This window comes from Nylanderia fulva, unplaced genomic scaffold (genome assembly GCF_048542155.1).
Source record: "Nylanderia fulva isolate GAGA-0341 unplaced genomic scaffold, ASM4854215v1 Scaffold18, whole genome shotgun sequence".
NCBI lineage: Eukaryota > Metazoa > Arthropoda > Insecta > Hymenoptera > Formicidae > Nylanderia > Nylanderia fulva.
Window position 1 is genome coordinate 76,802 of NW_028190055.1, and position 15,212 is coordinate 92,013.

The window sequence follows — 15,212 nt, forward strand, 5'->3', positions numbered from 1 at the left end:
TTACTTTAACTACTTTATTAATCAAAGTTTCACTTTTAAATTTGATTTGATCAGAGTTTATTTTATATCAATTATATATTCCTATTTTAAATATTTTTAATTCTAACAGATTTTGCATCTATGTTCATGCAATTAAATCCTTAACGCAATCAATGAATACAGAACAATGTATTGACTTTTATTTTGTATACACGGTTTTTACCTGATTTAAAATGAGTAAAATAGTGAGTCTCTTTTTTTTTCATTTATCCTCTATATTCGAGTTTATTAAAATAAAGAATATATTATAATATTAATTTTTTTAATATAAAATATTCTGTGTACGCATTTTTCTGATTTTGTGTGTCTACATGTGCGTCCCCTAATTTTCCTATTCAAATATATATTTTGTCCAAAAGAGTCACGCAGCAAATTCCAGAATATAAACAAATAACTACGCATACATATGCACCTCGACTAATGCATACGCGCTCGCTCGTGCGATTTTCTCCGCGTCGCTCTTCTCCGCGCGAGCCTCTTCAAGAGTATTCCCTTCCATTCGCGCGCGTGAGGCCCCCTTCCTATCTCTCTCGCTCCTTTCCATCGGTCTCTCCTCATTGCAAAGTGCCGTAATATTCTCCTCGACCGAAGTTATTTTCGTCGCGCTCACCCAACCGACTCTCCCGAGGCGGCATTGCACAGCTTGCTTGCTCTCTGCGCATTGTCTTGAGGCCCCTACTGTTGCTGGATCGAGAGTAACTGGATTTCCAGACTAGCGAGGCGATCGCGGCGATCCCTTGTTTTCTCGGCTCATTTCTGAGCCCATTTCGTATATGTATCGCATAAGTAATATATTAAATAAAAAACGCGAAAATAAGGCTTCTTCGAGTAAAAATTTGCCCAAACTATTTACTCTTTGTTAAACTTAAAAAAAAAAAATTTTTTTTCAAATATACTTCCGTAATGATTAGCTTAAGTATTGATTTTTATTAGCAATATGCAATGCTTAATTAAATTATTAATACTGTGTATAAGATAATTTTAAGTGATTTATGTAATATTCAACTTAACATTGCTGCTCTCTATTTTTCGTTAAATTCTCGTTAAAGAAAAAATTTAGCGAATAAAGATTTCTCATAGATCATCATAGAATAAAATTTAGCGCGTTTTTTCGTGGATTGTGCGCTTCTCTATTCATTGTTCTCTTCCGTCTTTGCGTATGAGCCCTATTTCTGACTGTCTTCTTGTCCATCAGCATCCAAGGCCATCCCTTTTTATTCGGACAAAGAAGCGCAACATCCGTTCATCTTCTCATTTCAAACAGATTGCTGCGGATGGATCGCAGCTATAGCATGACAAATTTTGAGAAGAACGAATCGTATATACATATATGACGCGAATTTTTGGAAGATATAATTTTTATTTTGGAGCACACATACACACAATCTGTGAGTCATAAAATAATTACTTAAATTTTTCAATGCAATAATATTTGAAGTAAAACAAACAACGAATAAAATAAATTTTAAAAATAAATTAATGTAATTAATTTTTTTTAATTTTAATTTATAGTTAATCTTTTCATTGTTCATTGATGATTTTGTTTGTTAGGTTTTGTGAAAAAAAAAAAAGATATTATCATCGTTATTGTGAACTAAACATTATCCCATATGTGTTTAATTCAGACAAAAATAAATATTTATTTGGATAATTCGAAAAATATAGTTCGATAGTGAAATTCGAGATTTAACGCTAATGACGAGAAGTTAAAAGTTGCACGCGAAAATGTCTTTCACATCCGTAAAGTGTAACTGTTCATGACCCACGTGTCATATGCAACATCGATTGCGACGGTCATAAACGATCGGCGAAAATATACGCAACTAAATGGAAAAGTCTTATCGTTAAAAAAGTGGCCGTATCTCACGGCGTTTTATATTTTCTCATATTTCATCGATCCCATGGCGAACGGTGCGCAATTATGTAATTATAACGTAAATCAAGAAAGGGAATATTTACCGTCATAATATATTGGTACATTCGTTCTTAAGCACGTCATATATTAAGATGCGTGGAAAATATCAAACTTGTTTTTAAAACTCGTTTGTACACGTATAAAAAAATTTATATCAATATTAAAAACCCAAGTGTATCTCATATTCTTCATAAATATATATATATATATATATATATAAAAATTTAAAAAAAACCGAAAGGTATTTTACGTCTGCTGTACCCAGATGTTGGCCTGATTCGCGGAGAGACAGTGAGAGTTAAATACATCTGCAGCTCTTTAATCGTGGCCTGAATGAAAGGAACATCATGATCTGCCGAGACAACCGTATTCGTAATCACGTGCATGGTAAGTGCATCGTTGTCAAGTACGTGTGAGTGGCACTCGTTACTTAATGCTTGCTTATGTGGCATATTAACTCGTCATTACTCAACTGCCCTTACGATTACACATGGCGGCAAACTTTGAGCTTTCGTATCATCGTGCAAGGTTCGTACCAAGGTACAATGTTCATGGCTTCTCGATATATTTGTTACAAAAAAAATAGCAATTTCCTCTCTCTATTTATTTGTCTGAATATTATAATTAATAATTGTAGGGATCGTTTAATCTTGATAATAAGTGTTTCGTTATTTCGCGGCATATACGCTGATGATTATCCTACGAATAAAATAAGCTTTCAACCGAATTATTTATTTTCGCTTAAACTTTAAGTACGTGCAAATTTCCTTTCTGCCATTTGCGCGATTTTGCCGTTTCACTATTACGTGCTCGCAGCGGATGTAAACGTCGGAAAAGTAGTAAGACGCAAATAAGCCTCATGTATATAAAACCGTTGTACATATATGCACATAATGGTACAAACGCACGTGCCGTTATGACATCACGAATATAAGCCACGAAAGTCGTGCATAATTTATTAAGTACATCAACAATATACAATTTAAGAACGATAATATTCAAATTTGTCCTTTTTTCATAATACATTTTGCACATATACCGACTTTGCTACTGATACACTTTAGTACCGTCGTACAGTGCGTAAAAGGAATGAAGAAAATATTTCTTCATTCTACGTACGTACACTACGTTCAGAGAATAAATTTCGTTTTCAAAGCTGGCGCCCGCGATCTCAACGCGCGGTCCAAACATTCCGACATGTATACGCATATATAATAAAAAAAGAAAGAAAGAAAAATACCTCTATACGAATTCTTTCAACTATCTGTCTGAATCAAGAATCCAAATTTCCATACGTGTTGCGCGTGCGTCCAAAGTACACTCGCCAATTTATTCGGAATATCGAAAAATAATACGTGTATTATTAACAGACCGAGGACCTCTACCGTTTACGGTCACGCTCGCAATATTATAATCACCATGTGATTTATTCCAGTTGAAATTGCGATTTATACTAGTCAATGGGAATGCATATTAAACGTTTCTGTAACGTCGCGTTATTGACAAGTTGAGAAGCACTGTTCGCGGTCATTCTCATAATATTACAATATGCGCATGATTTATTTCGTTTGACACAGAAATTTGTTATAATTGATGGTCAAAATATATTTGTCAAATGTCACTAATATAATGTTGACAGGCTGTAATGTTATAATAGCTTTATTCATGATCCCGATATCATATGTTTGATTGATTTTTTTTTCGAAAGTAGATATTTCAGATAATTTATAATAATTTTCTTTTCCTTTTCTGTGCAATTTCTTTCGAAGTTGAAAGTAATTACGAAATAATATATCTATAACGTTATAATGTATAAATTATTGCTTAATTTATATAAAAATTTAGAAAATGTGCTAATGGAAAATTTTCTATGTACGTAAAATATAGGTATTCTTACAAAAAATATCAAACAATTCAAAATCAAAATTTTACGAAAACTAATTCAATTTTCATTAATTCTAAATATAAAATTTGGCAATTTTTTTTTAAAGTATTAATAATATTATTATAATAAATTAAGAAGAGCACTAAGTATTCGCGTTATTAATTACGTTCAGGATAGTATAGGATTTTTCGTTTATTTATGTTGTGTCATCATTCATCTTTAAAATTAAAGAAAGTAAGATAGCAGGTTTATATTTTTGTTTAAAGAAACTCAAAGACGCACATGCACTTATATGATGCAGTTTATGTCATTTAACTAAAGTTTATCTAAAAGTGAGATGTAATTTTACTGCAAGATTAAGAGAAAATATTGGGTTATGAATAATAAAAAATTTCAAAAATCGTTCTAAAGCGAATTTATTTCGATTGAAATTTGTATTAACTGCAAAGAGCGAGAAAAATTTAATTTGCACAGACAAGTGTACAATTCGACTCTAAATGAGCACAGCATGCGGATTCCGTACTTCGTTGGTCACTGGATGGAAATAACACAGGTTAATCGAGTAATTTCAACGTTCGAGCTATGAATGCGGTTAATTATGGCCGTTAACCACTTAACTTGATTGATTAATTAGAAAGCACATTTTTTTCTCGGCCATGCGTCACGCCTGGAGAGATTGATTGCCGGTTGCGTATTTCGACTTGGCTTTGGTTGATTACATTGTATACGAATTGTTCGATTACGTAAATTGTATTTTTAATAAAATCATGAAAAATCACGTTTATTTAGCACACAATCTAAATATAATAAATATTAGAAAACAGAAAAATTTTTCGTTTATTTATGTTGTGTCATCATTCATCTTTAAAATTAAAGAAAGTAAGATAGCAGGTTTATATTTTTGTTTAAAGAAACTCAAAGACACATGCACTTGTATGATGCAGTTTATGTCATTTAACTAAAGTTTATCTAAAAATGAGATGTAATTTTACTGCAAGATTAAGAGAAAATATTGGGTTACGAATAATAAAATTTCAAAACTCGTTCTAAAGCGAATTTCCTCGTCGACGTTGTTTTCCGCAACTGTCACATTTCGCATCACTCCGAAATCGCTGACGAGAGAACAACGTCATCACGCAAATAAGCACGCACGAATGCGAGATGTGTGTTTACCATGTTAAAAATTGACGATCACCGGCATCAAGCGATCGGACTGGTCAAACAAGCCGTCTGCCACTCAATCCATCTCCCTCTTCCTCTGGAAGACGGTCTTTAAAAATAGTGTGCAACAGAAAACTATTGTCTGACCGGAGAATAATTATCATAACAACCTTTGATCCGCGTCACAAGCGAAATTGATTTTCTCGACTCTCGGTCGTTTTCTCGATAAGCCGGATAATTTTCATCCTAGCTGCACTACAAACGGAATATTATTTTGCAAAATTCGCGCACATTCAAACTATTCGAATAATTCGAAAGACTCGAATAATCTAAATATCTGCGAGGAATCGTGAATAATAATTTACACCGACTTATAATCAGAAAGCAAACACGGACGATATTCGCAGAGTTCTTAGGATATACATATAATGCGTACCTGAATAACACGCGAAGCATAAAGCCCCTCGTCAACTTATACGCGCGAATAACGAAAGATAGTGTGTGTGTGTGTGTGTGTGTGTGTGTGTATGCGCGCGCGCGTGGATAAAAACGGAGAATAAACAGAGACGCGCGTTTATAATCACAGCGTCGGGCGTAAATAACAGGCGAGGACAATACGCGAGGTTTTATCGCGCGGCGCGTATTAATGAGTTTGTTTTCGAGCGCGTCGCACTCTCTCTTTCTCGGCGCAGCATCGCGCCGGCGAGCGGCGCGAGATTCGACCCTTTTTTTCGGCGTTCGTTACGCGCGCCGGAATTTATTAAGGTACGCGGAGGAATTTATGCGCGGTCGGTTTCTCGCCGGCGACACAATCCGCAACGCGCCGCTGCTGCGTCAGAGCTGCGTATATCGGACGTTAATGAAGTTCCGCGATTGTTTCCCGCGTCCTCTTGCGAAAAAAAAGAGGAAAAAGAAGATAAAAGCTGACTCAACGTGTGGAGAGAGATCGGTGTAATTGTAGGTAGGTGGGAACACGACCACCACGTGCGTGAAAGGTTCTGAGAAAAATCGATCTTCCACGAATCCGCCCGCAGTCGCGGCGGACAACAAAGGCCGTGACGATATCTGTACCTCGAAATGCAAGCGAGGAAAGTAACGCGCGCGTGTACTTCGTAATGGCTTACGCATTTCGAGATATTATTTTGCGCAGAATGTATTCAGTGGCTCGCCTGATCATCATTTCCAAAATTATATACAAGGTATTTTAGAATATGTTCTGTTATTCATATATTCACTGAATATTCGCTAAAACAATTTTTTCAAAATACGTTTTTCATATATACATAAGTTTATCACTCACGCGCTGTTCAAGTTAAGCGATAAAGTGTCAAGTTTTATAAAAAATAGATGTAAAATATATATGTATAAGTATATATTAAAATATGCAATACATCGTAAAAGTTTAAATGAATCTTAATTTCATGTAACTATATTATCATCGCAACGTAATTACTCACACAAGAGTAATTGGCTTGATCATGCAACAAAGTACATAACATTTAATGAAGCATTGACCGTGTTCTCAATACCTAATTTTTGCGACTAAGCAGATGGTCCGAATTATTTCTCGTAAGCTTGAGCATTGCACATAAATCTAGTGACTAGACTTTCATTCTATTTTGATATTATAGCTTCAGCATTTTATACAACAAAGCTTTGAATTAAATTTATTACACTAGAAAGTCATTATAATTATCATTTAATTGTCTGCATATTGGATAGGAATTTATAATATAGCACGGAGAAAACAAAAATTAACTACTATCACTTTTTAGCTGTTTCTATATATTATACATAAAATTTAGTTATCATACCTAAATTTTAGTTATAATTGCTAATATTTTTTAGCTATAAAATTCTCCATTAAACTATAACTAAAATATTAGTTATCATATAGCTAAAATTTTAGTATGATAACTAATATTTTTAGCTATAGTTTATATAATGGAAAATTCTATACTTAAAAAATATTAATAAAAATATTATCGTAACTAAAATTTAAGCCTGATAATTAAAATTTAGATTATAATATATACGGACAGCTAAAATTTAGCTATATGGTGGCTAACTTTTTTCCGTGAAAATATATGTAAAAATTTCAAAAACTGATATACATATAATACGCGTACTTTTATTAATTAATATATGCTAAATTGACGAGAAGATGCGTTATATAAGTTTATGTTCTAAAAATTCTAAAAATTAATCTTATTAAAGTTAAATAAATTTTTTGTTCCAATAATAAATGTGACTTGCTAATTTCTGTTCGTTGCTACATGTAAGCAAAGAATTATCTTATCATTTTGCTTTAATAAACATTAAACATTATTAGGCAATATTTAAAAGACACAGATTTTTTGGTGAAAGGTATGAATATATAGGCATCTGTAACTTTTTTCTTCTCCTCTATATTCATTCAAATCTACCGATTTAAATCTGCTAAATCTCTTTTATGAAGATTCTCTTTTAAAAATTCAATGTACCAAAAAATATTATTAAAGATACAACAGCAAATAAAAAATGTCCGCTAAGCGATACCTATACGAATAAAATTAAGAACTTTTAAAAGTATATGTACAACATCGTGAGATAGTGTAGAAATATAAAAAAAAAGATATTTGTGTGCCTCTAAATTTTTAGAGTGATAATACATGACTGGTTGAATCACTGGACTTATTGTTAGAGTGACTTTTCACTCATAGGAGTGAATTTTTTCACTTTTTGTTAAAGAGTGAAAAATTTACTGCGCAAAATGGAGTGTATCTATTTTGTAGAGCAAATATTTTCTATGCAATATGAAGTGAATATTTTTATTGAAGAATGAATCCGCTATTAGAAAAAAATATTGTCATCTGTCTATCTTACACTATCGTTGCGCGTGTATACGAAACATATCCGTGTTCCTTGATGAGGATACAAAAATTTCACATATTTTTGTAGACTATAATTGATATAATACACTTATATGGTGAGAAAAAATTAGAAAAAAGATTTAGCCGTCTTTTACATTGAGATAACATAGGTCTTGAAAATATTTTTAAGACGTCTTTTCATATATACCTATAGTTTAAAAAATTGTCAAGATATTTTTTAGACACGCACATAGGAGTTTAGGTGTGATATGCAGCATCAATTAGTTGAAATAAGAAGCGATGATATTGCTTTTTATTTCAATTAATCGGAATTTTACTTCGCACGCAGCATGCTATCTCATTGTCAGTGTAAAAATCAGATTTCAATTAAGATTCATATTTTTAAGAGTAATTCTGTTTAAAAAAACTTGTAACAAAATTAAATAAAAAATTCACTTGAAAAGCAGCTATGAGCCTACTACCTGATCGAATGAATTACTTCGAAACGAGTAACACGTTCACATACGTTAAGAGTTAAACAGTTTATTTTTGCAAAAAGTAAATTTTCACTAATTACGACTGACACGCTGTAAAAAAAATTTATTAACTTAAGCTAAACCTTTCAACTAAATTACTATTTTATTTATTGAACATATATTAGTATTTAATTGTAAGTCAAATATACGTTTTATTAGATTTAATATGTTATATTTGATTTAAATATTTTTATATATTCAATTAACAAAATATTTAGTTGAAAGGTTTAGTCAACAATTTTTTTCAGTGCAGTATTTTCACTATATCGCTTGTAGTGAATATTCACTAGTTTAGAGTTAGAGATATCACTCTAAGAAATTCAGGAAGTATCTTTTGAAATATCCTTTTGTAAAAGTCAAAGTAGAAATATGATAAGATAAATCTTTGTTGACACTATCATGTGCAATAAATTGAAACAAGTCACTCTTGCATTACAAATCGAAATATAATTTTTATGTGTATTGCGCATAAACAATTTTTATTTATAAAAACACTTGCACATATCAAATTAATTTATATTTAATTTATTAATCTATATATAATTAATCCATATTTATACACACATATGCTACATACATGTAGCAATTTCAGAACGCACAGAGATGTATTTCCTCCCCTTCTTAAAATATTAAATTAATAAATATAATATTCAACAAAGTTAAAACGTACAATATTGTGAGCTTTAACTTAAAAGCATCAATACAAAACTTCCTTGGAATTGCTACATTATATAATTTCTATCCTCTTATGTCAACACACGAGTTTTTCTACACTTTTTTACTAACAACGTCAATGTTATCACGCAGTAGTTTACATATCGACACGTGTGTGATGTACATACACGTTTTTTCACTTGCTTTTAGAACATGGTACGAAGCTTGTTCGATTTTTAAAAAAATTATCGCGCGGAAATCGGGAAATATTTAGAATAGGAAATATATTTTAACGCCAAGTTCATCAGAATTTCTAAAGCTTTCATAAATATTCTGCATCTCCGAGCTGGCAAGTAACGCGCGATAACACTACAAAAGCACGTGTAAACGCGTAAAATAAACAAATATATATAACTCCAACGCGTACTCTCGTACTAAATATATATTACAGCCCACCCACCATACACGCCGAATTTGTATATATATCTTTGTATCGAACAAAGTGTAAACGACCAAATGTCATTTCAACACTAAATACAGAGCCCACGAAAAACGTCTCTTGGAAGATTTCGGTGTTTATATTCCGTTCTCTCTTCCATAACTTTAATAAAGAGCTCATACGCGCGATAAGATAAGCCGAGTATGTGTTACCGATATTGAAATAGGGAACGATTCGTTTATCGTTTCTGTCCAAGCCTACGAAGCGGGTCGAAAAACCGCTATCACGAGAATTTTAACCGCGAACGCATCTCGCTTTTAGTTTAGAGAAAATTCGCTGCCGCGATCGTTACAATTGTCGAACCGCTTATCGCGCGAGCGCCAAATATTATCGCCTTGACGTTCTCCCGGGAACTGTAATGATCGAAAATGATACACGCGCGCGGGAATGTTTCTCGGAAGGAATTTCCGCGTCTCTGCGGCCTCGTCCAATCACGTCCCGCTCTTTCGCGCGTCGCGTCGCCCGATAAGAGAGAGAGAGGAGACGACGTAAAGAGTAGCAAAAAAAAAAAGAGCAGGAGGAAGGGAGATAATGAGAGATTTTTTCTCTTACCTGCGACTCGTGGCCGTGTCCAGCATGGTAATCCAGTCCTGCGCTGGATGAATGGCGGGGTGGGCTATCTCAACATCCCCGCGAGAAGATTCCTATCGACGAACGAATCGTGAAGTGAGCCGAAGAACTTTCCACCGCAGACGCTTCACACTGTTCCCCCGCTCCGCGAGGGGGAAGGGATATATATATATAATATATATATATATATATGTATGTATTCCCGACAAATGAGCCGCACGACGAGAGATTGACCGATTCCCGCGTGGCGGTGACAGGAGAGAAAGAGAGAGAGAGAGAGAGCGAGAGCGACGACCGCCGTATATTTACGAGACGGAAAACGAAATCACTCCACTAAAGCTGTTACAATTCGTACGCGCATTCGGGATCGAATATATGCGGAAGAACGCCCGTGTGTGGCTGTCGCACCACTAAACGCGTATATAGAGAGAGAGAAGCGCGCGCGCGCATCCGCTTCTCTCCTTTTTCCGGAACTTTCGAAACTCCGCGAGAGAAGGGGAGGGGGGAGAGAGAGACACTTGTTAGGCGAGCGCGTGCAACACAAACGCGAATAAAAATCGCTCGCGCAAACGTTGATCACAGTCGGGAGCGAGAAGACTCGAGCGTCGCTAATAACTTCTCGCCACTACTACTTCTCCGCGACGATCGCTCTCCCGCGCACAACCGCACGTAAGCAAGGCCCGCAACTCACTGATGAGCGAACGCACCACGCGGGGCCTAGTGCCGCCACTTCCTGTACAGAGGGCGTCGCGGTCGCACGGCGCGCGAATCGATCCGCGATCACCGAACGGCGCGCGCGTCTTCGAAAAATCAATAATCAATGTCTCTCGTTCGCGCGCGTGATCGACCGCGAGTGTTTCTTTCAACGCAGCACCGGTGATTTTTTCCTCGGGATGTGATCCTTACGTGACGGATCTCTCCACTCGATTTCCTGGATTCTTGCCGCTGAGGAGAGAAGGTAAAAATTAAATATTTGTGATTGTATTAATATATATACGAGACGGAATGAGAAACTCGCTTGGCGCTGCTATGTATGAGCTACTTCGAGCGAAACCGGAAAAGCTGATTTTGCTTATTTATAAATGAATGGGAATAGTTTTGATATTATATAGAATCGCGCAGAAAGGTGTCGATGATGCAAGAGATCTCGCGAAAACGTAGCTATTTATTGGAAAATTTGCTAATTAAGCATTAATATCAAATATCGTTGAATCATGGCAACGTGAAGCGAGTAACGTATAAAGATAGCAAAGCGATGTTCCTGAATTTGGTCATGAAATAATAATAATATGAGATGCTTGCGCACCAAAATAATGTTATGATATTAGGACCATTGCAAGTCCAGTTTAAATGAAATTTGCAGGGTGAGCAATAGACATGAAAGTACTTACGACATTCGTAGACATATTATTTGATTTTGGCTAACCTGCTAATTTTAACTGTTGATTCTGATTCATCTAACCGGACTTATATGTGTTAGTGAAATTGGGCCTTAGCATAATTGCGGAAAATTTCATAAAGGTAACAAAGAAACTATTAATTATATGACATTATTGGAAAAAAAATATATATACATGTTGGAGTACAAATATATATACATATATACATACATACACATACAGGGTGTTATAAAAGTACCGGAACAGCAGAATAACTCGAAAAATATGAGTCCTAAAAAAAATGTTAAATACTGGGTTTTTCTGATGTTCAGATAGCCAGGAAAAAATCATAAAAACCCAGTATTTAACATTTTTTCAAGGACTCATATTTTTTAAGGTATTCTGCTGTTCCGGTACTTTTATAACACCCTGTATATATATGTATATATATATATATATAATATATAATATATATATACACACACATATATATATATATATATATATAAAGAGAGAAAGAGAACTCTCGTTCAAAAGCACAATTAGAATTAATAGATAACCTTACATTTAGCGACATATTGTTCTTCGTAACATTTTTATTGAAAATAATTTTTTTATATTTTGACTCTTGCATTTGACATAATTTGAAGCAAAGGTAAATTTTTTAAATGTCAAATTACTTTACACGAATACTGCACATTTTGATGCAAGAGTGCAGAGATGCAGAGTTTAATTTCGCATGAGTCAATTAAATTTGCACGAAGAATCTTATACATTTGTCGGAAGTTGCGTGAACTCGCACACGTAAGCCGTGGGATCGTGTAACGAGTGTAATGTCTAGGGATTTGGTAACCTTTAAGCACGATATTAAATGTAAATGATGCTCAAGGTTGTTGCTTTTTTTTATTTAACGCGAATTAACGCGCTCGATAATTTGCTGTGTGTGCGGTAAATTCAAGTAAATTCGGTGATTAGCACGATCGATTTATCTGCACTTGAATTTACATACAAATTAAACAAGCTACAATCTAGAATGTTATATTAAAAAGAAACGAGTTTTATATTAAAAATAAAACATTTGTTTCCTATTTAAAAATATTAAAATTTAGACTTGGTTCAGCAAGACAATTTTATTTATATTACAGTTCTTTCTTTTCTCTCTCTTTCCCTCTCCGTTTTATAAGAAATATACATTCTATCAGTATACATTAACTATTCTCATGCAATGTATATCACAGCAATTTTATTTCTTTATTATCTGTTTATATACTATATTATCAAAATAATTATATTAATACCGTATAATCAAAATCATAAATACACTTTATGCATATATTTCATTATTAAATACTTGTCTCATATTAAAAGTCTAATATATTATATTAATATGCATTAAATTACATTACATTTCTTTGCTAAAACAAATTAAATATTTAAATTAACAGATTAAAGTGAGAGATAAGTATATCGAGATTAATGCAATAAACACATTTGAGAAGTTGTCTATGTATATGTGCGATAAAAATCGCGTTTTGACAATATGTATGTGTGTGTATATATGCCTGTTTTGCGAGTAAAATATCACTCAATGGCGAACAATTTATATCATATGCGGCTTCTTATGACGACACGCACGGTACGTGAAGCATTTCATCACACGCTCTTGCGCCGTGCGGTCATATTAAAGATATTTTTAGAGACTTCTGTTTATCATTCGCAGCACGGTTATCATCGTTTTTGCATTTTTCAATACTTTTTTGTACGTTTCACGAATTTTCTGTCTGTTGACTCGCGCCTTTGTTGATCCACGCGTTCCAATTTCGTGTGCAAACAAAAAATGTTCGAAAAATGATCTCGTTACTCACATATCCTGCCTATCTCACGTTCTCGTAATGGTATAGTGATTGAAATAAATAGAATACACATTAGCAGGATTATAAACATTATAAACAATTGAATTCAAATAGTAATATTTTTTATATTAAATTGGAACAATAACAAGAAATATTTACAATTTAAAAAATTACACTGAGAAAAATGTATTAACTTGATTAAACCTTTCAATTAAATTACTATTTTGTTAATTGAACATATATTATAGTGTTTAAGTTAAATATACGTTTTGTTAGATTTAATATGTTTACTTTAAATATTTTTACATGTTCAATTAATAAAATAATATTCAGTTGAAAAGTTTAGTCAAGTTAAAAATTTTTTTTCAGTATAAAAATAAACTTATCTTATTTTTCTACAATAATTGCGACACAGCTGATTTTCAGCTGATCCATCGCGCTTGTCATATATATATATATATATATATATATATATATATATATATATATATATATACATATATATGTATGTATATTGTATATGAACAAGAATATATCTGCAAATTGTGTGACATATTCGTAGACGAACACGTACGTCGCCAACGCTCATTTACACCCTAATTGTTTGCAAATCCATAGTCTGCTATGAATGTAATCTTATTTACGAGTCGCAGTTAAGCAGCCTAACGCTATTTGCTCAGTTCCGCCGAGAGCGCAAGACACTTTGCTTTCCGGGCACGTACTGTAAGCACGATTGACAGTCGTAAGCACGACTTTACGGCTTTAATGACACGATGTTGTTATGTAGAAGAAGGTTATCGATGTTACACGAATCACGTGATCATTAGCCGAAAATAGTACGAAATTCGATGGAAAAAAATTCAAGTATCATATAAAGTCGTTCAAAATAGAATGCTTACAAAAAAGCGAGGAAAAAACTTCTTCCAGATCGCTTTTATATAAGCGCGAACATTTAAATATAACTCATATAATATTTCTCTCTTGAATATCAACCACACTCGCGCACTAATAACATTTTCATGTTAAACACAGTCAACGAAAAATGATTTTAAAAAAAATTATGCAAATTCTTATTTTTACTCACGGTATCCTGCCATGACAAATATTTCACGATTGAATGTGTCCGTAAAGCAACGTTAGTAAATAACGAGAAACGATAATGAGAGACGTTCTGAAGAAAGTACTCTCTTCGGTATGATAATTTCGCAAAATAGCATCATCGCGATTTAATTTACCATATAATTCGAGGAACACGAATTGAGAAAAAAGAGATTATCACTGTCTTTTTTTCGAATATCGTCAAGTTTCGAGATATAAAAATGATATGTATATAAATAAGTAAGTAGCGGAAATATCGGATGGTTATATCGGGCGCGCTGAAAGCTTGTATGTACAGCATTAATTCGAAGATCAATCTTTTGAAAACCTGTTGACTTTTACGGCCAGAAAACGATCCTCGTCTTTTTTTACATGCGTGTGATACATATCCCGAAAAAAGCCTCTCATTTTACTCCGAATTGATTAATTTCGCTCGCGCCTTTATTTGTATCTCTTCTCGGTGCATTATCTCTGTATAAATTTCTTAACATACGTGCTGTTTCTTTTCTTCTCCCATTGTTATCTGAAGTATTTCGAGGGAATACTTTGTAATAGAGGGAAAGATAAACGCGCAAATGACACCGATCAATCCATAATTTATCGATAGATCGTGACACTGATTTTTCTATGCATTAGTGTTGCGACTATGTATTAAAAAATAATCATCAATTTACTACGGTAATATGTACGTTTAACCACAGTTAGCAACAGTGACGTAGATGGCAATGCGCAGAAACGCCGATTGGCTGCTAACAACTGCTATCTTATCTT

General features: G+C 33.6%; 1 protein-coding gene and 1 long non-coding RNA gene across 3 annotated transcripts in view; one reads left to right on the forward strand and one right to left on the reverse strand.

Moving 5' to 3' along the window:
- LOC114941561 (receptor-type guanylate cyclase Gyc76C) overlaps nucleotides 1-10,789 on the reverse strand; it is a 75,318-nt gene extending 64,529 nt beyond the window's left edge. Inside the window, exon 1 of the mRNA XM_029316580.2 lies at nucleotides 10,094-10,789. The gene's annotated coding sequence lies outside the window, so the exon portion shown is untranslated. The remainder of the gene's footprint in view (nucleotides 1-10,093) is intronic.
- Nucleotides 10,790-10,849: 60 nt separating this feature from the next.
- The window catches only part of LOC114941566 (uncharacterized), a 113,052-nt gene continuing 108,689 nt past the window's right edge, over nucleotides 10,850-15,212 (forward strand). Inside the window, exon 1 of one of the 2 annotated variants that reach the window (XR_014924462.1) lies at nucleotides 10,850-11,069. This is a non-coding gene — a long non-coding RNA (uncharacterized LOC114941566). The remainder of the gene's footprint in view (nucleotides 11,070-15,212) is intronic. The other variant, XR_014924461.1, reaches the window with a different exon arrangement.